A 24,518-nucleotide genomic window follows, 5' to 3' on the forward strand; every position below is an offset into this window, starting at 1 on the left:
ACATTTCAGGACACCCCTGTAGTTTATTAAGGATGGGCCAGGAGTATTTGGTGATATGTCACAAAGGTCAAGGAGGATGAGTATGGATATGCTGTGTGGACAGGGAGAGGTAACTTACTACAGCAATAGGTGCATGAATGAAGATATCTGCATGATCAGGGTCTCGGACTGTGTACAATCGTCAGCGCAGAGACCATTTTTTCCCTATGTTTGCATAGTACCTGGCACAATGAAGCCTCTATCCTGATTGTGGCCTACAAGTGCTACTGTAATATGTTAATAATTTGAACTCATCAAGTTACACACATTGTTAGCTCATGAATACTTGTGTTATAACAATTATCCTCATCGTTTCTTTCTCTCCTGAATTTTCCTCCTATTGTTTGTCATACTCACTTGCTGTGTCTGGTTTTAAATCAAATTGTAAGCACTTTGAGGCAGGAACGTATCATCTAATGTGTTTGTACAGTGCTTAATACCATGGGCCCAATTCTCATTGTGGCCTTGATCTTAAGCGGCGCCTTTGAGTGTGACAATACAAATAATTATTCTGAATCCTTCCTGTGTGGATGAATGTCACATTGGACATAAAGAAGGCTCAGCCATTTCTTTCTATCCTGGGCCACTCTTTGTATGTCCATTGTGTTGTTAAGTCCCATATGTTTAACTTTTCCCTCTCTGAGTATGTTTAAAGGAGGAATTATTTCGGTCAGAGCATTCCTCCAGCTGCCCAATGGCATGCCAACTGTGACAGTTGCTCTGGATTAATTCTTTACATATCTCAAGTATTTTCATTTTCTTTTCTGGATAACTTAGAGATAAGGGGTTGTTGAACTCTTTGAAGAATCTCATTCCAAGAATTGATTCCATGTAACATTTTTCTAAGGCATTTAGATGTCTGCCTGTGCCTTTGGTGGATTTGCAGCTTTCACATCCACGTGAGCTGGAAAGAACATCTGAGCTGAAGATGTGTAGTTTGGCCTTTAAATTGTTTAAGAATCTTTTTTAAGCTGGGAAATGCCCCTGTCCCCATGCCAGTGTGTGACATTAAATCCTTCTGGACATCCCCATTGACTTGCATGTTACTGCCAAGGTCTGCAAATTAATGATATTAATAAGGAGTAGCGGTGAGAGTGCCCCGTTCCTGCAGAGAGAAAAAGAATAAATCGGGGGATACCCCCACCCCCGGGCCAGGGCAAGGCAGTGAGGGGCATCTGCGTGCGTGCGATACCTCCACCACCCCGGCCTGTGCAGGGAGCGAGCATCTGCGTGTGACACCGCCGCCTCCACGCCAAGACACCGCACGGCACGGGCCGCCCCCCCACTTTCCGCAGTGGGGGGCGGGGAGGGGGGATTAAAGGAGGAGGAACACGCACGTAAGTTCGTAGAACACTCCAGCCTCGTTGCCTCCCCCATGTGTTTGCTGTGCTGTCTCCTGTCACCTAATTGGCCGTCCGCTAAACCTTTGACCTTTCACCCCGCTTTTTACTCCAATCGCCTCACTGCTCTCATGCGCTGGGGAGACAGGGTTGTGTGTGAGCTGTTGGGGGGGTGGTGGATGGAATTCTCAGAGCACGTGTACGCTGCCTGCGTTGGGCGGTTCTATTGTTGTGGGCGGAAGGCGCGGGGCGGTGCTCTGTTTGCGTAGGGCCGTCGCTGGCCGCCTGACGCAGGGGGAGGGGAGGGGAGCAGAGCAGCAGGAGGAGGCTGTCCCGGGCCCAGGTGAATGGAGGAACCTGACAGCTGAGGGGAGTGAGGCGGCGGCGGCGCGGGAGCAGCACAATGAGGCGCGGCCTGTAGCGGGGAAGCTCTGGTGGGCTGGGTCCAGTCCGGCAGGTAGGAGGAGGAGGAGGAGGAGGCGGCGGCGGCGGCGGCGGCCGCCCTCGCTGGCAGCTTCATGGCGGGCGCGGGGACCTAGCCCCGGGCACGGGCAGTTTGTGGCGGCCGAGTGGCCACCGCCCGCTCTGGGCATGTGCGCGGCGCAGCTCCCTTCTCCAGCCCTTGGCGCCCGGCTGAGCCGCCTTTCCCTGACGCCGGCTGCAGCGCACGGTCGACCTGCCGGAGCCGCGCAGGGCCCCCGCCCCGGCCCCCCGCCCGGCTCAGCCTTCGTGGGTCAAGGCCCTGGGGCAGTGGAGCCCAGGGCGAAGGGTCTCTGAGGGAGGAGGGGAGCCTGCACCCCAGCCCTTCTCGCTGGCTCTGCTTCCCCTCTCCGCAGCAGCACTTGGGGCCCGTGTGCTCTGGGCTCCGGCTGCACCTGGGGCCCGTCCCTGACACCGCTGCCCCCCTGAGACGCCAGGCCTGTGGCTCCCTGGTGCTGCTTCCCCACCTCTGCTCAGGGACCAGCTGCTAAAGGGGCCTTGTTTTGGGTATGAGTTTGTGAGAGGCGAGGAGTAGTTATAACTTAAAATAAAACTCTTGGGAGTTTTAAGAAACTCTATTACCTCTCTTCCTTCTCCACGTCCCCCCAGTTGAAATGAGGAGGGGTCCTGCAGGCTGTAAATATACTGTGATAAAATTAAAAGATTCTACTCCATAACCTGTATGTAAATAGTACATAGTCAAAGTGGTGCCATTATAGCATTTAGATATTGTAGTGCCACATGCTATAGAAAGCCCTAAAATAGAAAAAATAAAGGTGGGTCATGGCATTGATATAACCGAAAACAAACTCAGGCACTTTTGTGTGTTGATTTTCTTACAGAGGTGACAGGGCTTCTTTGGTAGAAGATATCTTGATTAGTGAACTTTGATCACTAAAAACTTGCTTAGAAGACTTTTTGCACTTAATACCAGTTGTGGGTGTTCAGATTTTTTAACATTAAATGATTTGTTTAAGCCAAATGATGATGCATTCCACTAGCATGAGAGAGATCCTGCCAATTTAGTTTACAAATCTAACCCCCACCCCCTCCAATGTGCAAAAACCTTGGCCCATATCTTTAGTCAACAAGTTAGTATATGTTTAGAAATGCTCATCTTCCCTTCTCAACTGTTGTCCTGTTGCTTTTCTCCTTAGATTGTAAATTCATTGGGATAATGAGCATGTCTTTTATATTTGTGAAGTGCTATGTACAGAAGCAGGGTTACATACATATTTTTAATAACTTGGGTCTTTTTGATGGTTTGACATACACTCAATTCCCATTTGTGCCTATCTTAAATTTCTCTTAAAATCTTCTTTGAAGAGAAGGACTTTCCGTGCTGGATCACATCTTGTGGAGCCACAATCTGTTGTACTTCATGAAAATGCTCAAATTTAGTACTAAGCTTCTTACCCACTAAATAGTTGTGATTTTTCTCCTGTTCCTTCATTTTCTGTTCGTATAGATAATAGTGCTCAAAACTATTGGATTACACTGGTCAGAGATTCCCCATTCAAATACTCTGTAGCCTAGGAAAAAGTCCAGTGACGATTTATTTGAGGCACTGAACCTGGAGCTTAAAAGTTTTGTTTCCATATTTCTGCTCACTTCATAGCCTTTATTATTGAGAGAGGCCTTATCCTGCTCTAAAGGCCTATAAAATATCATTCCTTCTCATTTTACTGATAGCCAACTTGAGGTCACTTCTGGCAGAGCTGGGGAGAGAACACGAGCCTTCCTAATTCATCCACATTGGCTTTCATTATGTGTATATCAAATCTATATTCCTGTGTCTCACTAAATGCCATGCTAACCATTGGAGAAAGTAAATCAGGAATGTCTGTCCATTCTTCATGTATGAACAATGGGGCAACCGGTGAAACTGAGAGATGGCAAATTTAAATGATAAATGGAAATACTTTTTCCATTTCAATTACTGTGTGATTAGCCTGTGGATCTAACTGCAGGTTATAATTGAGAATAAAAGCTTAGAAGGATTTTAAAAGGTAGGGATTATACAGTTATATGGATAACTAGTTATCGTAAATATGAAGAATATAGGCAACAGTTTTGGGATGGATATAAACCCTCATGCTTCAGGGCATAATCTAATCTCTATTGGGAATTAGGAAGAAAGGGAACATTTCATCTCATAGCAACCTATTGCATGGTGGTTTTCTTGGTCTCGTGTTTGGTTTTTTTTTTTTTTGCACACCTTCATGTGAAGCATTTGGTGCTGGCCACAGTCAATGACAGAATACTGGAATAGATGGATCGTTGGTCTGATCAAGTATGATGGTTCCTTTGTTCCGCTCCCAGACCCAGAGATTCATGACCTCCAAAATTCTGCTGCTATCTAGCAAATAGTGTGTGACCTACTGATAATGTGTCATTCACTATCCTCTTACACTTACTACAAAATAAGAGTAAAAAAAGTGGCTTGTATCCTTTTTACTGCTTTATACTGTGTAAAGAAGACCTGAGACGTTTTTCTCCTTTTTAAAAAAGAAATTAGAAGTATCTGGTTTACTAAAATTGTTCTTCCCACTGTTGGTGGAGTACTTATTTGTTGTCTCAGATCAATTGTGAGCTGTCTTGCACCCCTTAATCGATGTGGCAGAGGAGAATAATCTTTGGCTAAGACTTCCTTTCTTTAGAATGCTCATTATTGACTGGAGTTAAATTGATGTTAACAAAACCAAACTCTTTTTAACAGCCTTTTTAAAAATCCCTTTCCCTTACAGTTGCTCAGCTTTCAGTCTCTTAATTCATATGTCAGGATATCATTAGTTCTCCAGTCACCAAAGGCTTCCAGGTTGGTCAACCTGAATTTTCTGTTTAAGACAAAAACATCTTTTATAAATTTTAGAGAAGCAAAAAAGCACAACCTACTTTGCAGGTCACCTTCAAAGCATTTACATTTTAGTTGATGTAGGTCCCCTTAATCCACTCTTCCTAGGAGTGAGGGATCAAGGGCAATTCACTCTTGGAACATTAAAATTACCACTTGCTGTTAATATATCTTAAATTTTAATCAGTTCAATTCACAAGTCTGCATCAAGGTATTTTAAATAATAGATTTATGTTTTGAATAGATAAATAGATTTTTATCAGACAACTGAAGGTAATGGGGAAACTATCAAAAGATGCTCAGTATGGTGGAATTTCTCTTGTATTAAAGAAGGGTGACTAGAGTATTTAGTCAGGAACTTTCCTCTTGGGATTCTCTGGGAAAGAGCTTGAGCTGTGACAGGTGACAATTTGAGGAACAGGTGCAGGTTTATTTTTTTCTTTGTATGTGTGAAGATTATAGGCATTCTAGGCCTGCACTTTACCTTGAAGTAGTTAATTGAAAGGAACTGGGAGAATGCCAGAAAGATTTGAACTCCCTGGGTCTTAAAAAGACATTTGATCCAAGTCCCAAGAGACGAGTAAGCCACAGAGAAAATTACTTAACTTAGTTAGTGCTTTACTTGTATAGGAGCTGAGATGTGAAACCTGTGTCTTGGTTAATAGCGAGTGCTGTGACAAAACTGCAGTCTATTCAGGACTGCATTTTACTTATGCAGAATGGAAGGGGAGTTCCAGTAAGGCAAGTCCATGATTTCAATAATATAGTCTACAGACAGCCTATTTGGCTTTATCTCAGTGGATAAGGGCCTACAAGGATTATTGGATGGTATTTAGTGTATGTTGTGGCTGGGATGAGGAGCAGGTGTTCTTTTCTGGCAGGGTTTCAAGCAATATGCCTGTAACTATTTTAAAAATGGAAGCTGATTGCCAAGAATATTTATAATTTCTAAAAGCTTCCTTCAGTCCATTCTGTCACTGCTGCCCACCACCACTTGATCTTCTCTCCTACTACACTCAATCACACTCTCCCTGAATAGTCAACAAGGGGCTTGCTTCTGGCATTCAACATTTATTGCCATTAGAGTAGGACCATTAATGCAGGCAGCAGGAAAGAAGAAGAGTTGGTATGTTTCAGCAACAGTCAAAATCCTATTATCCAAATCTCTATTTAAAGTCCTCACTTATGCTAAATAACTTCGTTCCCTGATATGTAAAAGCCCTCTTTCCTTTAATTCTATATCCTATTCTCCTCATTCCTCTATTTCTCTCACTTTCTATTTAGGTACTCAGTTTGTTTTTTATAAAGAGAGATGCTTGATTAGGATAGCCTGGTGCAATCACCTTGAGCTTCTTATGGGTAAAACCATGACTTGGACCAAAGTAATAGTTTTCTGAAAACCGTCTAATATGGTATCTGGGAAGAAGAAACTAGATTGAACAAATCTCTATGTTTGGGTGTCTAATGAAAAATTTCAGCAGCTTCATAAGCAAATAGCTAGGCAGTATAAAACCTAATAAAGGTTAAAATTGGACAGAAGCTGAACTTTGCATCTGCAGATGTCTCTTACCTAGCTTTTGGTTACTCAGAGCAAGTCTGAAAAGGAGTAGGAACAGAGCAGGGTGGATAAAATCATGATTTTAAAAAAATGGTTATTTACATGTTGATAGTTGTTTACACTTTCCACTTCTAAGTCTTAAATTGGGTATTTTGTACTTGTTTCTCTTGTTTCCTAATTGTTAGTATAATTTCAGTTTTTACATACATCTTTTCTAAAATGTTTGATATTTAACATGATAATCTGTGGAAAGGCTAGGATCTCATTAACATCCTTACCATGAGAACATCACAAAAATGATAAGCACTATAATATTATATTTACCAATAGCACCATCTTCTGATACGTTGAATTTCCACAAATCAAGAAACTGAATAGCTTCAACCTGCCTGTACTAGTATCAGTTTTTGTCATTTGAAGTTAATGGGACTTACGCTCCAAAATCATTTAGGTGCTTTTGACAGGGTCAGCCTTAGGTGCCTAAGTATGGACTTTGGAATCTAACTTTGTTTGTGTTTGAAAATTTTGGCCTGTGGACAAAAACTTAACAATAACTTCGTTAGTGTACTGAAAGTCTAAATAACCTTTCACTGTTAATGCTGAAGCAATTTTGTTTTGAAGTGACAACTTTTATGGCACTAAGAAATTTTTAATAAAAATAAAGGTTCGGTCCCTGATGCGCAGAGTGTTTGCAATATGCTTAATTTTTAGCACGAGTAGTCCCATTGAAGTCAATGGCATTAATCAGTGAGTTAAGGTATGTACTTGCTTTGGTGTTTGCAGGTCAGTGCCTTTGTTTTCATTGTTTTGCCTGTAGCAGTTTTGTGAAACTCAAAAAAGAGATGCTACTAGTAGTGGTATTTAACTCCTGTCCCCCTCCTCCCCCAACCAAAATACGGCATTTATAATTTAGTTTATCTTTAAATAAAATGATTTAAATCATCTTGATTGATTGCTCCACCCAGGAACAGAGAAGGCTTTACCATTTTGTGATGTACTTGTTAAACAATTCTCTCCACGTTTGCCTTAAGCTCCTGTCCTCTATCACACCACTGTGTGCAGGACCAGTCTTAAGATTTTGGAGTGTGTCACTGAAATTTTTTGGGGCCTACTTTACACCCTTTCCCCTTCTTGCCAAAATGAATACCCCATCTATAAAGGAATTGAAGGGAGGGAGAATTTTGGACTACTAACCACCTCTTTCTCTGCAGAATAACTCAGCTGCTTATTCTGGTATCTGTTAATTACTATAAATATTTACATTTTTGGGACAGTTCTCCAAATAAGGTGGGGTTCTGGAGGTGCTAGGTCTTCATTTGTCAAAGAATTTTGCAGACTTCTGATGAATTTTACGTTCTGTTTTTCTAGTTATATAACTGGAATCCAGATTATCCAGCAATATTATGTGGTCATGACTTCATAGTTAAGGATCCACCTAGGAAGATATTTTAAACCTTAATACAAGTGCTTAAAATATGCATTCTGATCCCTTTCTCCCAAACTTAGAGCGAGTACTCCAGGGTATTAAAATAAAGGAACATAAATTAAATACACAACTTTTAGGTTAGTATATCTTCCTTCTTTATCCCATTTTTCCTCCTTCCATATGTGATCTACTTTATCCATCTACATACTGAAGATTTAAGACATTTACTAGTTGGAGCAGGAGGTGAGCTCCAGTAAAGGTGAGGGTAAATGCCACAGTGAGACACCCAGACCATATACCCCTTGAAATAACCAGGGGCAAACTGTGGGCCTTTAACTCTCACTTGAAATTAATCATCTTTGACTCCAAACTATCCACAACAAAAATAATTAACTATATGGGAAACTTTAAGCAATAGCAACAAGGTGAGCTAGATTGATATAAATAAAAGTCAAAATCACAAATCAGGATGACTTTTTAATGACAGAGTAAAATCAGGTCTTCTCCCCTTCCTCAGCCCCCAATATTGTAGAAATATTTCTTTGTCCTCATAGTAAAAGTGGAAACTTTCAAGTCATAGTTTTAGGGAACCTAAAATGGGGCTTCATAATGAAAGTTGATTGCAAAACTTTAATTAAGGAGAAGCTACAATAATTATAATACATGAAAAGGAGGTAAATGGGTTAGTAAGGATAGCACAAGTGAGATAGACAGGAGCCTTTTACCATAATTCCCCCCAAAACTAAATTGAGTTGCTTCCAATGTTGGTAATTCGGAAATTGTTATTGGGGTTAAAGCTTGTGTGGGTTGTATGGGTTGTGGTTTATCAGTTTGTATTTACAGACTGAATGTCAGTCCTAATGGCAGTTACTGATGATATTGGAGTTCATTTCACAAGGAACAGTTTCACAATTCTATTGAATGCTTTTTTGTGAAATGCTAAGGCTCTGAACACTTTGTTGTAAGAAATAAGGCTTTCCCACTTCTAAAACACATGCAGTTGTTTACATTGGAAATTCCTGACTCCAAGTCATAGGAGTTAAATAGCAGCAAAGGGATTACTTTGCTAATAATTTAGAATATGTAAACTTGTAATTTTAAATCAGCAAATACAGCTGAACAGCAAATATAGCTTGACTCTAAAGGAACAAGAAAAAATGAAGTACAGAGGAAGCTGTATTTAGACACTTTTTATCTCATTTTAGAATACATAGAGTAGTTAATACAAATTTTCAGCATGTGCTTTACAACATTAACTAAAAATAATAGACTCTAAGGCCAAAAAGGACCATCATGATCATCTAATCTGATTTTCTGCACATTGCAGGCCACAGATCCTCACCCAAAACTTCTGTAGTAGACTCATAACCTCGGGCTGAGTTACTGAAGTCCTCAAATCTTAGATGTCAAGTTACAGATAGTCCACCATTTACTTTAGTTCAAATCAGTAAGTGATCCATGCCCCATGCTGCAGAGGAAAACAAACCCCAGCCAGGGTCTCTGCCAATCTGATCTGGGGGAAAATTCCTTTCCGACCCCAAATATGGCAATGTTAGACCCTGAGCATGTGAGTGAGATCCACCAACCATACACCTGGGAAGGAATTTTCTGTAATCATTCAGAGCCCTCCCCACCTAATGTCCCATCTCTAGCCGTTGGAGATACTTGCTAATAGCAGTCTTGGATGGGCCATATGCTGTTGTAGGCAATCTCACCATATCATCCACCACCATAAATTTATCAAGCTCTACCATGAAACAAGTTAAGTAATGTTGCCTCCATTACTCCGCTTGGAAGGCTATTCCAGAACTTCACTCCTCTGATGGTTAGAAATCTTTGTCTGCTTTCGAGCCTAAACTTACTGATGGCCAGTTTATATCCATTTTTTCTTGTGCCAGAACTGACCCTTAACATAAAATAGCACTACTACCTCCCTGATTTTTATCCCTCTGATGAATTTATACAGAGCAATCCTATCTCCCCTCAGCCTTCATTTTATCAGGCTAAACAAGCCAAGCTCCTCAAGTCTTATCTTGTAAGGTAGGTTCTCCATTCCTCTGATCATCTTAGTAGCCCTTCTCTGTGCTTGTTCTAGTCTGAATTCATCTTTCTTAAACATAGGAGACCAGAACTGCACACAGTATTCCAGATGAGGTCTCACCAGTGCATTATATAATGGTAATAACACTTTCCTATCTCTACAGGAAGTATCTTGCCTGATGCATCATTTTATGATTGCATTAGCCTTTTTCACAGCACCATCACATTGGTGGCTCATAGTTTATCCTGTGATCGACCTATACGTTCAGGTCGTTCTCCTTCTGTCGCTTCCAACTGATATGTCTCCAGTTTATAACAAGTTCTTGTTGTTAGTCCCTAAGTGCATAACCTTGCACTATTAAATTTCATCCCCCTTTCTATTTCAGTTTTTAAGATTGTCCATATCTTGTGTGATATTCCAGTTCTCCTCTGTACTGGCCTTTGTGTCATCTGCAAATTTTATTAATGCATTCCCACTTTTTTACCAGTGTCATTAATGAAAATGTTAAATAGATTGGTCCCAAGACTGATCCTTGAGGAGATCCAGTAGTAACCTTCCTCCAGCCTCAGAGTTCCCATTTCAGCCCGTCCTGATGTAGTTTCCCCTTTAGTCAGTTCTTTACTGACTTTCTGAATCCCCATTTTCTCCAATTTAACTAATTTCCCATGTGGAACTGTATCAGATGCTTTACTGAAATCCAGGGAGATTAGATTTACTGTCTACAAAATCACTGTTTTCTCAAAAAAAGAGAGGGCTGGTTTGGCACACATGTAAAGCTATGTTGCATTTTATCCAAATACCCCTATGTGCTTAACTACTCTCTCTCTCAAAATTTGTTCTTAGCTCTTGCATACAATTAAGGTCAAACTAACAGGCCTGTAGTTTCCCAGATCATGTTTTTCCTTTCTTAAATGTCAATACTATATTTACAGTTCTCCAGTCATAGGATATGACCCCTGAGTTTACAGAGTCATTGAAAATCCTTGTTATTGGGCTTGCAATTTTATGTGCTAGTTCCTTTAATATTCTTGGAGGGAGACTATCTGGGTCCTCCCATTTGGTCCCATTAAGCTGTTTGAGTTTGGCTTCCATCTCAGATGTGGTTTTTTCTACTTTCGTATCCTTGATACCATTAGCCACCCTGCCATTGCCCCCAAGGTCCTCATTACCCTTATTAAAAAACTGAGGCAAAGTATTAGTTTGTCATATTAGTATTAGTTGGCCGTACCTAGATTATCTTTAATTTCCACCCCATTCTCAGTTTTTAGTGATTCCATTTCTTCTATCCTTCCTCTTTTTATTTATATGGTTAAAATACCTTTTATTATTGGTTTTAATTTCCTTTGCGAGGTCCAGTTCTACTTGACTTTTGACAGTGGTCACTTTTTCCCTGTGTTTTCTGACCTCCAAGAAGTCAAACTTTCCAGCCCTTTTCTATTCTTTGTGGGCTTTATGCTTTCTTTTATTAACCTGTTTGAGATGTTTGTTCATCCAGTTTGATCTGTAACCCTTTCCTACTAATGTTTTCCCCTTGCTTGGAATGCAGGCTTCAGGTTGTTTCTGCAACTTTGACTTAAAGTAATTCCAAGCTTCCGACATATTCAGATCCTTGAATTCCTCTGTCCAGTCCAGTTCCCTAATGAATTCCCGTAAATGTTCTGAAGTTTTGCTTTTTTGAAATCATGGACCCTTTTTATAGACCTATTTGTTTATCCTTCTATTCAGTATAAATTAACTCATGATCACCCAAACCAAGGTTGTCCTTTACAACCAATTCTTCTGTGAGGTATTCACTATTTACTAATGCTAAATCTAAAATGGCAGCACCTGCTGTTGGTTGGCAAAGAAATCAGTCTGCTACCATTATTAGTAGCATTAGTATTAGATAGTTCTTTGAAAACATCTCCATGTTCAGCAGTAGTCAAAAAAGCTAACACAATGTTAGGAGCCATTAGGAAAGGGATAGGTAATTAGACAGTATCATAATACCATTATATAAATCCATGGTATGCTCACACCTTGAATATTACGTGCAGGTCTGATGACCCTATTTCTAAAAAGATATATTGAATTGGAAAAGGTAAAGAGAAGGGCAACAAAAATTGTTTGGATTAGGGAACAGTTTCCATAGAAGGAGAGATTAAAGACTGGGACTCTTCATCTTGGAAAAGAGATGACTATATGATAGAGGTCCACAAAATTATGAATTTGTGCAGAACGTGAATATGGAAGTGTTATTTACTCCTCACAACACAAGGACAAAGGGGATCACCCAATGAAATTAATAGGCAGCAAGCAAGTTTAGAACAAACATAAGAAAGTTCTTCATACAATGCACAGTCTGTGGAACCTGTAGAACTCATTATCAGGGGATGTTATGAAGATCAAAGTGTGTAAATGAGTTAAAAAAGTTATGTACGCTTTAGGAATTATTTTTGGGGAAGGTTCTGACCTGTGTTATGCAGGAGGTCAGACTTAGATTATCATGATTGTCCCTTCTAGACTTGGAATGAAAAATATGGCATATCTCCCCCCCCCCCCCCCCAAAAAAAAAAAAAAATCTTGCTGAACCTTTAAGCCAGCCCAGTTTTTCCCGCTCTTAGTTCATTACATGCCACTTACTATGCGAAGAAGTCCTGTACACCCTAGGCCATATTCTGATCTCTTTACACCAATATAAATCAATTACCTTACTCTCAAAGAATAACAGCAAAACAGGACAGGGTGGGAGGGAAATATATGGATAGGTAAATTGTGCAAGATTTAGTGGCCTAAATTCTAGTAATTTTCTTGGGGTATTTCCATTTTTCGGGTGCTGCCCGCCTCAGAGCTGATTTTTCAGAGTAGTGGCTCAGCACTTCTGAAAAATCAGACTAATTTAAAGTAGTCTTAGGTGGGGGCACTCCAAAAATAAAACACCTCAAAATCACTAGTGACTTCTGAAAATTTACACCACTGTTCTGTACGATCATAGTGGAAGGAATATTCCCATGTGATCGGTAGCTGTTCATTTCACAGTAGTGATGAGGGAAGACTTTTTGCTTACATGAAATTACCTTTTTCATAACTTTTTGCTACATCATGTGTTTAAAAAAAAAAACCCCCCAAAAACCCAAAACCAGTTTACATCTGAAAAGTCTTAAAATACTTAACATCTGTACTTGGCATGGCTTGACTTGAAACACAGGCTTATGCTGTTTTGTATAGGGCTAGAAAACCCATTAGAGACATAGAATCAGAGAAATGTAAGGCTGGAAGGGACCTCAAGAAATCATAAAGTCAGCTCTCTGTGTTGTGGCAGGGCCAAGTAAACCTAGACCATCCCTAACAGGTGTTTGTCCAACCTGTTCTTAAAAATCTCCAATGATGAGGTTTCCACAACCTCTCTTGGAAGCCTATTCCAGACGTTAACTACCCTGATAGTTAGAAAGCTTTTCTTTTTATCTATCTTAAATCTCATTTTCTGCAGATGTTGTCTAATCCTTGAGAGGAACCTTCCTTTTGTAGATTCCCTGCTGCCCGGTATTTTACTTTTTTAGGGCAGTTCTTTTAACATTACCATCATTAGGAAGAAAACTTTTAGGGTTTTTGAACTATTTGGTATCTGCCACCTTTATATTAAACTTAATTGCAATCCAAAATAGTTAATTTTTCTGTTAAGGACATTTAAATACAATAATATTTAATACAGAATACTACAGAAAAGTTGTCCTTTTTATAGTATTAAATTTAGATGTGTAGCGTGTAAAAGGTTTGTCTTTAGCTTAGAACCACATAAATTTGTCTGCCATCTGCTTTATTGCACACTTTATGATTGTGAGGATCTACCCGACAATCAATAGATCATAACACATGAACTTTTCTAATTGTGAGCAGCTTTCTGAACTTGTCCATCTGTTTGGAGAGCAGCTGAATTGAAGACCTTAAATGAGGATCTGGCATAGTGACTAAAATACAAAGTTGGAAAGAAAAAGGGCTGAATTGGGTATCCTGTGGGTTTGCTTAGTATCATTCTACCTAATAATTTATGAATCTATCCAAGTTTCTGTTATTTACAGGATCTGGGGGAAGTACTAAAATCTTCCAGCACAAATCTTTATGTAAAAACTGCTACCTAATTTTGTCAGTCTTATTTTTAAATCAGTTAGCTATGTAAAGAAGTACCTGAGATTTTAGTGTAGGTTTTATCCTGGTGTGGAATGGAATAATATTTTTTTGTTTTAAAAGACAATTTTCAGCTTAAAACATGTCAGCTATGGGAGCCTGCCATGGGGTGCATCACTCACTGCTTATCTGGTGCCTTTTCCTGGTCACTCTGGGGATTAGCTCTCTAAGTCAGTGCCACTTCCCGTGGTCTCACACCGTCTCTCTCTATCAGGTCTGTAGCTCCTCTCTTGTCCCAGGAACCTCAGTGCCCTCTGGCTAAGTCACTCAATGTTTTTCCCCCTTTCGGGGGTACAGTCCTTCAATTCTTCAAGACCCAGGCAGTCTTCCCATTCAGTGCCCCGTGCATGGTCTGTGCTGTGCCATGCCCTCAGTGGCTTGCAGGGGAACCTGAGCCTCCCCACTACTCTGGGCTCCAGTCCAAGGATCCTACACCCAGCAGTTCTGGGCTTTCCTTTCTCAGCCCTCATTGCTCCTTCCCTGGGCTATTTCCTACAACTCCTGGTTCCTCTTCATACTCTAGGTGTACCAGCTCCAACCCTTCCTCTTTGTTCCCTGGGAGTGACTACTCTATCCCAACAGCAGCCCCCTTGTCGTTGCCAGCTTCCTGGCTTTATATGCCCCATCTGTCCTGCCCCACTGAACCTGCTTGCAATCAATTCCCTGCTCCCTGGGTCTCCCTCCAGGTGCAGTCTATGGAGTTAATTGGTCTACCTGGCCATCTTAAACCCTTCCAGTCCTGTGTAGGGTGGACACCCCATCATAGAGCCACTACTGGATCAAGGCCCAAATTTCTACTGATATGTATTAATTGAATTTCATTTTTCTAGTGAACTGTTTCCTTGTTTTAGAATGAATTTGCATAAATTCTGCTAATTGGAATATATATTTCTTTATAGTCATGACTTGGGAAATACAATACAATTGTATTACAATACATTACAAATGGCAATATTTGTATGTGGGCACTTTTTTTTAGGTGTGAATGCCATATAGACTATGCACCTATTGAGTCTTGTGGATGGGCCCATGAAAAGCAGGACATGCATGTACAAGTCTAGAAGTAAAGATTAAAACCTTGAACTTTAAGCAAAACAAAATAGCCCTCATAATATGAAACCGGTGCTTCAATCCCCTAGTGTAAACCACACCCTAAAGTAAACTACAGAGCTTAAAACAAGACATGGGTTACAGAATGCTAAAAGCAAATAAATTTGTTTTGGAGAGTGAAACATAACATATGTCACTAATTCCTAGGTAAAATTCAAATAATGTGCTCGTTATAAGAAATGTGCTGTGCTTCACCCTTAACAGAAGAGTAAAAAGACCCAAAAGAGGGTGTTGAGGGAATCGTGGAGGGTCACCTGAAACCAAAATTTCTCCAATTTCCAGAGTAAAATTGTCATCCTTGTAGAAGACCTTATGAGAAACCCCCTGGCAGCACTATGAATGGCTATATGCAGGCAGAGAGAGAACACAAGTAAGTCTTCCACAATCCCTATACTCTGTGGAATTTGGCTGTTTCCAAGCTCCATATTAAGTGACACGGAAGGGAGTGGCCCCTGGATTTACATTTATGCAAATCAGGTGTCTGGGACTCTCCATATGGTGCATGTGCATGGGATGCTGCTGCTATTGCTTTCCATAAGCAACTGTAGTGGATGCTCCAAGACTACTCACTCCACAACCTGTCCATGGGTTGGAGAAATGGGTAAACTCTATCCTTTACATCAACTCAGTTTCAGCACCTATACTCCATAAAAAGCATTGATGATCTGCAGCATTTTCCCCTTCAACAAATAAAAGTGAATTTGATACATATTATAAAATGCAAATTTAATAATTCTAAATTATTAAATTTATTACCTGTTTGTTTTTAATGTGTTCTAATAGCTAAAGTCTTCCAAAGACATTGTTTTAAAACTTTTGCCCATAAAATATTTGCTTAGGAAGCTGAGTTTTGATGTTGACTTCAGTGGTAGAAGGATTGGGTCCTTGAGTATGAAGTTTTTACTGTGGAGTTAATATCAAACTGTAAGGGTAATTGCTATGATTCCAAATTCACGGTCCATTTTGGTCAATTTAACGGACATAGGATTTTAAAAATCATAAATTTCACGGTTTCAGATATTTGTCTGAAATTTCACGGTGTTGTAACTCAAAAGGTGGTCATGGTGGGGGGGGGGTTGCAAGGCTATTGTTGGGGTGTTGTGGTATTGCCTCCCTTATTTCTGTGCTGTTTCTGGTGAGGTGCTGCCTTCAGAGCTGGGTGCCTGGCCAGCAGCTGCCACACTCTGGCCACCTAGCTCTGAAGGCAGCATCACAGAAGTATGGGTGGTATGGTATGGGGAGACGGGGAGGCTGGCTTTATGGGTGGGTGATGTGGGCAGGGGCACTGTGATCACCCTCTTCCATCTTTCCACACACAGCCAGTCCAAGGCCCCTTTTGTATCCAGCCTCTGGGCCCAGAGCTTCGGGGGGCAGGTCTGAGGGTCCCCTGGCCAGGGGCTTCTACTGTTCACCAGGCTCCAGCTGCTAGTCTCAGCCAGGATGGGGAGCGAGGGGACTTCCTCTTCTCCTGCATGGGCCACTCTCAGAGCTGGGTCAGGCCCACCTCTGGGAACCTCCCCCTACTGCTGGAAGCTCTGCGACTGCTGGCTGGGAGCCCAACTTTGAAGGCAGTGATGCAGCCAGCAGCACAGACGTGAGGGTGGCATGGTATGGTTGGTATTGCCATCCTTATTTCTGCGCTGCTGTGGTGAGGTGCTGTCTTCTGAGCTGGGTGCCCGGCCAGCAGATCTGCTCTCTGGCTGCCCAGCTCCGAAGACAGCGCAGAAGTAAGGGTGACAGTACCGTGATTCCCCTCCAGTAGCCTTGTGTCCCTGACCCCGTAACTCCCTTTCGCAACGGGACCCTCAGTTTGAAAAATGCTGGTCTCCTCCATGAAATCTGTATAGTATAGATAAAAGTACACCCAAGACCAGATGTCACAGTCTGTGACGTGTTTTTCATGACTGTGACTGAATGTGAAGGGTTCAAGGAATTGCTGACAGAATTTTAGCCCTACTCTTTTTTATAAATAGGATGATATTTTATTTTACTGTATGTATCTGTTTGTGTACAAAGTATGTCTTATTTATAATGCCAATAATTGCATCTAGTCATACACTAACCAGCAAACATTAGTTTTAATACAGTGTCTTGGCTTTGTTTTGTTGTATTTTGTTTTCTAAAGAATAATTTACATTTAAACCCAGCTCTGAAGACAGCAGCTTAATCAGGAAAAAGTTTATTTGCTACTTGATGTTACTATTGGCTGCCAATCAGCCAGAGTTGTCAAAGTGCTATTTTATTCTTTCTGAATGCTTTGTTTGGTACTGGATGGGAAGAATGGAGATACTTTTCACCCCAGAAATTCTGCATGAAGTCTTGGCAATATTAGAAAATGGCTTTATGACTGTTGACATAAATATTGGATCCATGCTGGCATCCCATTATTCTTGCATGGAGACTTAATGACTTCAGATCAGTTGTGCAGATCCAGTAGCCAGATAGGGGCCTAACAAGTTAATTTTGTGAATTATTTTTAATCATATATAAATTATTACCTATGATTTTATTAAAAAATTAGTGTAGCAACTTGGGGAAAAAAAACTTCATTTAAATTATAGAAAACTTTTAAATCAAGCGATAGCTTTGATAATTTGTGTTGGGAAATACTGTCGCTACCATACTTCTGTAGGTTTTTTAATTCTAAAATTCTATTTTGACTTTTTTCTGGCAATCTTTGAATTACTAACTACAGATAAAATAAATTTAAGTTTTTATTCTTTTCACAGCATCACTCTATGAATTACTTTTTAGATACCACAGTGTTTGTGAAGCGGTGTCTGCCTGCCCTTCCTATTGGCCTGATATGTTTCAGCTAAGTTTACTGATATTTGGCTGAAGTTTAAGTAATAATTAGCCAAAATGCTTGGAGGTTTTCAAAATGACTATTGAGTTTAGAAATGATAATTTTTGAGTGCTTACCTTGAGACATCTTAAAGGAGCCTGCTTTTTAGAGGGTGGATTCTCAACAATTTCTGAAAATCAAGACTCTTTAAAATTAGTCTGTGTAGGTACCCCAAATCACTAGTCTTTTTTGGAAATCTCCACTTCTAGCTTTAATTATGTGTATTATTTATATTGCATAAACAACTCAAAGAAGATTTTAATTAGTTAATCATAGTGCTAAACTAACCTTGTAGAGCTTATGAACCAACCATAGCAAGTCCCCATGCTATATTGTTGTTAATGAATGTTTGTCATTCATTTTACCTTTATTAATCAAAGGTGAATGTGAGTCCTATTATTAACCTGCAAAAATTAAAAATTTACTTTGCTTATACAATTTCTTTCCGCACACTAATGCAATCATATGTTAAATATCTTCTCTTTCCAGTTATGTCATTTAATAACTTAATGGTTTCCCCTTTTCTTCTTTGTTCTTTTAACATGCTTCCCACTTACTGTAGATGGGATGTGGTGCTTGTTCAGTGTGTGGTAAAAGAGACCTTTGACTATTAAATTTGACTGGAATCTGCAACACGCTGAAGTGAAGGAAGGGAGAGGATTTTGTTTTTGGTAACCATTCGCTATTGCCATTGTTTGGTAATGTTCACTGGCAAGCTGCTGATTCCTTTGGCCTTCAGACAGGAAGGGTTTGCTGTCTGCAGCAACAGGTGCTGCACCAACAGCATTTTAGATGCAAATGTGGGTGTAAGCTTGCTGTTTTGTATTAGAACTTGACAGAGTTTCTGGTATGTGACCTATCTGGGCTGCATATTAGTTTTGACCTTAAAAGGGCTTATTATGCTGAAAATGGCAATGTCTGCAATTCATTCATGCCCATCAATTAAAATTTCATTTGCCTGTTTTATGACTATGCAGTGTCAAAACAGAAATTATCAGTGAATTTTTCATGAATCAATGATACTTAATCCATCTACATTTTGTCTCCTTAATATGCTTGCTTGCTACATTAATAATCAAAAATGAATATTATGTAGTGTATGAAGTTAGATACTATGCTGAAGGATTGTGGCATTTTTTTCTGTTCAGATTAGTACATCACTGAACAGTAAAGGTTCAGTGTTACAATACATTTTGACTACTTCTATGCACCAGAGAAATCATTCTGTTCCCCTTGTAGAGAGAGTCTATCTTTAACAAGATTTTTAAACCAGATTTGGCAATTTTACTAGATAAAAAACAATGATTTAAAAAAAAACAAAAAACATATTACGAGCATTTTAAATGACTTTCCTGATGCACCATATACTGGTTCAATAAAATCACTCACATTTTAGACATTGTGAATGAGCACTTTGATGGTAAATAACAAATTAGACATAACAGGAACTCATTAAACTTCAGCTCTGATCACTGAATGTATGCAATGGTTATCTGTACTTTCTGGGGAAAATAAAGAAAAAAGAAATTTATCCTGGAGAAAAAGGTCTTTACATGACACACATGGATTAACAAGCTATCTTGGAATATAAAGCACAAGCAGGTCTCTGTCTTACACATTAGCGCAAAATATGTCATCTGATTTTATATACTGTACTCTGTTTTCCTTAATGTAACAGAGAACCTTTTTGTAAAATGAAGTAATTGTTTGCCTTTATTTCACCATAAAACTAATGCATGCTGTAATCCTTTTAAAGTATGGTGAATATTAAGTTTTAAAGAAACTTCATTTTGGTAATCAATGAAACACAGTGAAGTTTTTTTAAAAAACAACCCTGTACATTTAATTGGATTCAGCTAGCAATTACTTTAGTAAATAAAACAGAAAATATGTAACTATCTCCTGAGCACTTACGACTGATCTTTCAGACACTCACTGTCTATGTCCCCAGCCATGAAAGAACGCATGATAATTAGATTTTGAAAGACCATGTGCTGTTGCCACAGAGCTAAATATTAAAATGCAAGAAAACAGACTACCACAAGGCATGATTGATTTTTATGGGAGTTCATGTTTAAACGTTCTCTTTTTATATTACCTTTTAGGTTACCTAGGGTGAAACAAAATTACAGGCTTGGAAACTCTGGAAAAGCTCAGTAGCAGCATTTGAGGTAAAAATGAACTCACTGTAGTAATCTTTAGGAATGTCCTGTTTTGTTAACTATGTGAAAACTTATTATGGTAGAAATTCTTATCAAGGTTCATTTTGTATTTTTAAATTTTCACTAACAGTTTCTTTAAAAAATGGTGAAATGGTTCTGTCATTCTGGGAATGCTTACACATTGGATGAATAAACTGAGTAACTTCTATTGCTCCCTTTTCTCTATGGGAATGCATATAGTTTTGGATACACAAAGTAGAATTGCTGCTTAGATACTATCCATACTTTTGTTTCAGATGCAGGCGTGTGGAGCAGCAATTACAATGTTAGTATTAAACAAAATAATTTGTTAAACCTTGATAGTTGCATTTATATAAATTACATTTAAATATATGTATATTTTCAGATTTAACTTGTGTGATATCTTCTATTTTGGACAATGTACCATGTAGCTAGATATTAATTATCCAATAAGATATTTTAAAATCAATTCAAATATGAATGTATTGATGTGTTCAGGAGGCTTTTCATGAGTTGCTTTTCTCTGTTTTTTCAGGAGTTGAGTGCATTTGTTGAGTCTTGAATTAAAATTTGCACATAACATCTTTATTTGAATTTTTTTTGCCTTTTTTTTGTTTGTTTCAAACTTAAATTACTTTCATTTCACTTTTTTCATTGTTGTGCATGAAAAACTTAGCATAATTAAATGGGACACAGAACTATTGCATTTCTCTTCTAATTGTCATTTTTGTTGACTAATAGCCTAGTTTCTAGCATTTGCTGTATTTAAAATATTATTTTTGTAGTCGTTTTAAAATGTCCAGGTAAGTTACCAGGTTTGTTTTATCTTTTCATTTCTTGCTGAGTCTACCTTTTTTAACCTTTTAATTCTTGACATTTTTGTTAATTTAAAAATATAAATTCTGATTCTCACTATTAAACTAAAATATTGGAGAATATTTTGTCACTTTTAGGATAGACCTTTAACACAATAGCTTACTTGATCCTATGTACTGATTTATCTCTCTGGATGGTTTTGAAAAATAACATAAGGGACCTTACATTACTATTTTTGACCAAAATATTGTTCGTTCTTTTACAAATTCCTTGCTTTTTAGGCTGTTTACAGAATTTGAGATATCCCTTTTTAATTCCACACTAGTGTTGTTCATTTTTATTTTGTTTTAGAGCAGAAGCTTGCAAATGATGTGATTGATGTACAAACTGATATCATGATGTCAAAATGCAGTTCAGAGAACACAAACACAGAGGTATCAGAAATTAAAACGGTAAGTCTGTGCTTTATAATATGAGAAATTGATTACAAACGTGTGTGTGTGTGTGTGTGTGTGTGTGTGTGTGTGTGTGTGTGTGTGTGTGTGTGTGTGTGTGTGTGTGAGTGAGTGAAATTAGGCACTAATATGTTTTACTGCGTTTCTTTAAATGGCCAACCCATTAAAAGAATATTGCGAAGGCTTTTTAGGTCCACTCTCCGAGCCAATATAAAATTATTATTGGAATAATCTGTAGTTTAATTTTATAAGTATGAACAGACAGATGCGCACGATTTTTAAAAAGTAGTAGTTTTATTTTCTCCATAGGTGCTGTCTCTGTAGGCAGGTAGCTAACCGAAACAATTATTAATACTTACAATTAGGTAAATCATAAACTACAAACCTTTGAAATTTTTTATCAAATGTAATATGATTAGAAATGTTTCTTATTTTTTAATTTCATTGGTTTTTTGGATTTAAATGTTTCCAGTGTTGAGTATTCAAACTTACTATGCTAGTGAGTTAGACTCCTGAAGAACGAATATATGCTTTTTAAAAAAAGAATGGAAGGGTTGGAATTTAGCCAATGTGTTTATCTAAACTGAAAGAAATGCAGGAAGTAAACAGCACAAAGTAGGTAAGATTTGTTTAAAAAGTATGTTTTAGTTTTAATAATAAGGAAAAAAAAATGTAAGGATTTGCACTTGACTCTTTCGCTCCATAGATAACTCCAAGAAAAGAAAACACTGTCCAAGTAAATCTTCAAAGAGGGGGAAAATGTGTGGTGTTTTAATTTTAGATTGCTACGAGATTTTACAGTGAAGAGTGATGCAGGATTGGGTTTTTTATTTTAAATTTGCAGTAGTTTGCTTCCATTGATGTGTTACATTTTTAGCTAACTTGGAACTCTGCGTAGTTAGCTGACAGAGTGAATGTGTGCTGTTCTTATCCCTGTGGCTGCTGGGGGTCAGAACTGCTCTGACATAGCTTAAAATGACCTCAATGAGCAAACACACCAGCCTGGGACTTCTGGAGCAGTGTGCTTTTGGCTACAGTGCCTCTTACTGTCTGAGCACCCCAGTATATCCTCTGTACCAAGTAGGCCATAGAAGGGGAATTTGTGTAGTGCTAGCGCTGCATCTTCCAGGGGAATCCTCCGCTGTCTGTTTAGGGCAGCTTTAGAGCCCACTCCTTTGCAGAGCTGTGCAAAAGGACTATAGTGTTGATCAGAATCTTACTTTATGTATCTTTGTTCTTCTACAGTGGGAACTTTCCTTTCTAAAACTTAAGGAGACTTTTTTTTTTTTTAATTTCTAAGCCCTGGTGTACACTAGAAACATTTGCTGGCATATCAGTGTCAATTAGAAGTTATTTTTTTTAAAAGTACATTTGTGTATTGGCAAAAGCCCTAATTTATATACAGTCGTGTCAGGATTAAAAGCCTTTTTACTGTCATAGCTTATTTTACTCTGAGAACTGGTGTATATCCTATATCGGCAAAAGCACTCTTTTTGCTGGTGTAAACTGCATCTACAATAGAAGGATTTGCTGGTATAGCTACATTTTCTAGTGTAGATCTGCCCTTAGTGTCAGTTCTTGGTGTCCTTTCTCATTTGAGATAGCAGAGTTTTAACCCATGGTATGATGGACTCCAAGGCTCCTTAATTTGCTGAGACTAAGGTCTAAATTGTCCATCCTTCAGCAGGTCAGAAAGAGAGTCTGTCAGGAACTCCAGCTGTTAACAGTACTACATGAGTATAGGCAAGTCGGTCGAACATGAGCCTAGACATAATCCTGATCTTATTAAAATTATTAAAGAGGCTTTGCTGAGCAACAAAAAGCAGCCTTTTATTCTCTCAGTATGCTTGTTGAGAAAGCAATATCCTGCTTACATGTTGTATAGAGCAGTGCTTCCCAACCTTTTTGAGTGAAAGCCACACTAGTTAACACTAGGCAAAACACACTCCCCCTCCCGTTATCCCCACCGGCCATAAACACACACAACCCCTATAAACACAAATAATAATAATAAATTACTCTGACCTGAGTAAAAAGCTAAGCCTTCCCTGGCACAGCCACCACTACATGCCCCATATGGCCCCACCCTTTCCTCATGAATGGAGGGTAATGGAGGTGGTGGGTGCTGGTGGACTGACCAGTATTGCTCCAGGCCCCCACCAGCGTGGGGCTGCTCCTCTCTGGCTGGATGCCTGGCCAGCTCGTGGCTGGGGGAGGTTGCTCTCTGCTCTGGCTGGCGTGGAGCTCGGGGCTACTGCTCTCTGAGGGGTGCTGCTGCTCTCTCGGGGGGACTGCTTCTTCACTCCAGCCAGCGCGGAGTGCTGCTCCTGCGATCCAGCCAGCATGGAGCTTCAGGGGGCTAAATGACCTCAAACCTCTTAAACCCCATGTAATCTTTGGTGCCCCCGGCTCCCCAGGGGGTCATACACCCTAGGTTGGAAACCGTTGGTATAGAGTATTTATAAAGATGCTATTTTTTTGGTTCACATTTTGCTATACATTGCCTTAAGAAAAAGTCTAGGTCTTTTTGGTTCCAGCAGGGAATTAAAAATGAGGGTAAATAACTGCACCATATTTCCAGTGAAAGATACCTCAGGGAAACTTGTTACTAGAGGGCTTTTGAGTATTTCAGCTGCAATACATTCTCTTTGCACTTTTCTTGACTTTAAAGAAAATAAACCTAAAATCCCAAACTTTTCTAAGAGACTATTGGAAGACAAAACAAAAACCAAGGTTCTCTTTTTAGAATGCTTCAAATGACTGCTGAAGAAGAGAAAAGGAATTTCCTATTAGAGAGATTATAGAAATGGGAAGGACGCATTAGGTCCCCCAGTCCATCACCCAAGGTCAGCTTGTTTGACACTAGTTCCTCAATGTGGTTCTTACAGTTATAGATGAAAGAAACTGACTTTACACAGGACTCTGAAGTGCGATCCAGGGGTCTTAACTCTTAATTTTAGAAATACCCAAGAAATCAATTACTGTAGAAAGAAAGAGAGTCCTATTTCAATGAAAGTGAAACTTTTCCCACTCCATCTGGTTATTGTTGAGGTTTTTCTCCAAGGTTAGAAAGAGTCTTTCATATAAGACTTCTACTGCTCAAGTGGAAAAACAAAGTTTGAGCTCCCAAAGTAGGCTGAAATCGTAGTGAGGATAAATAGTCACAATGCTATTTTAATTTTCAGTTCTTATGGTCACTAAATATAT

The 24,518-nt window shown here is 39.3% G+C and overlaps 1 protein-coding gene and 1 long non-coding RNA gene across 4 annotated transcripts in view; one reads left to right on the forward strand and one right to left on the reverse strand.

The window, feature by feature from the left end:
* Positions 1-517: 517 nt before the first annotated feature.
* On the reverse strand, positions 518-1,414 carry LOC137157752 (uncharacterized). Its single transcript, XR_010921228.1, has 2 exons — positions 1,377-1,414; positions 518-1,095 (listed from the first exon to the last, which is right to left on the reverse strand). It is a non-coding gene; the product is annotated as an uncharacterized lncRNA (long non-coding RNA).
* A 199-nt stretch (positions 1,415-1,613) lies between these two features.
* DICER1 (dicer 1, ribonuclease III) overlaps positions 1,614-24,518 on the forward strand; it is a 119,046-nt gene continuing 96,141 nt past the window's right edge. Inside the window, exons 1-3 of one of the 3 annotated variants that reach the window (XM_067555112.1) lie at positions 1,614-1,836; positions 19,963-20,028; positions 21,182-21,308. The gene's annotated coding sequence lies outside the window, so the exon portion shown is untranslated. The remainder of the gene's footprint in view (positions 1,837-19,962; positions 20,029-21,181; positions 21,309-24,518) is intronic. The other 2 variants (XM_067555111.1, XM_067555113.1) reach the window with 2 other exon arrangements.

The sequence above is a fragment of the Emydura macquarii genome, unplaced genomic scaffold (assembly GCF_026122565.2).
Source record: "Emydura macquarii macquarii isolate MOO-44397 ecotype Brisbane River unplaced genomic scaffold, CSIRO-AGI_Emac_v2 contig_1551, whole genome shotgun sequence".
NCBI lineage: Eukaryota > Metazoa > Chordata > Testudines > Chelidae > Emydura > Emydura macquarii.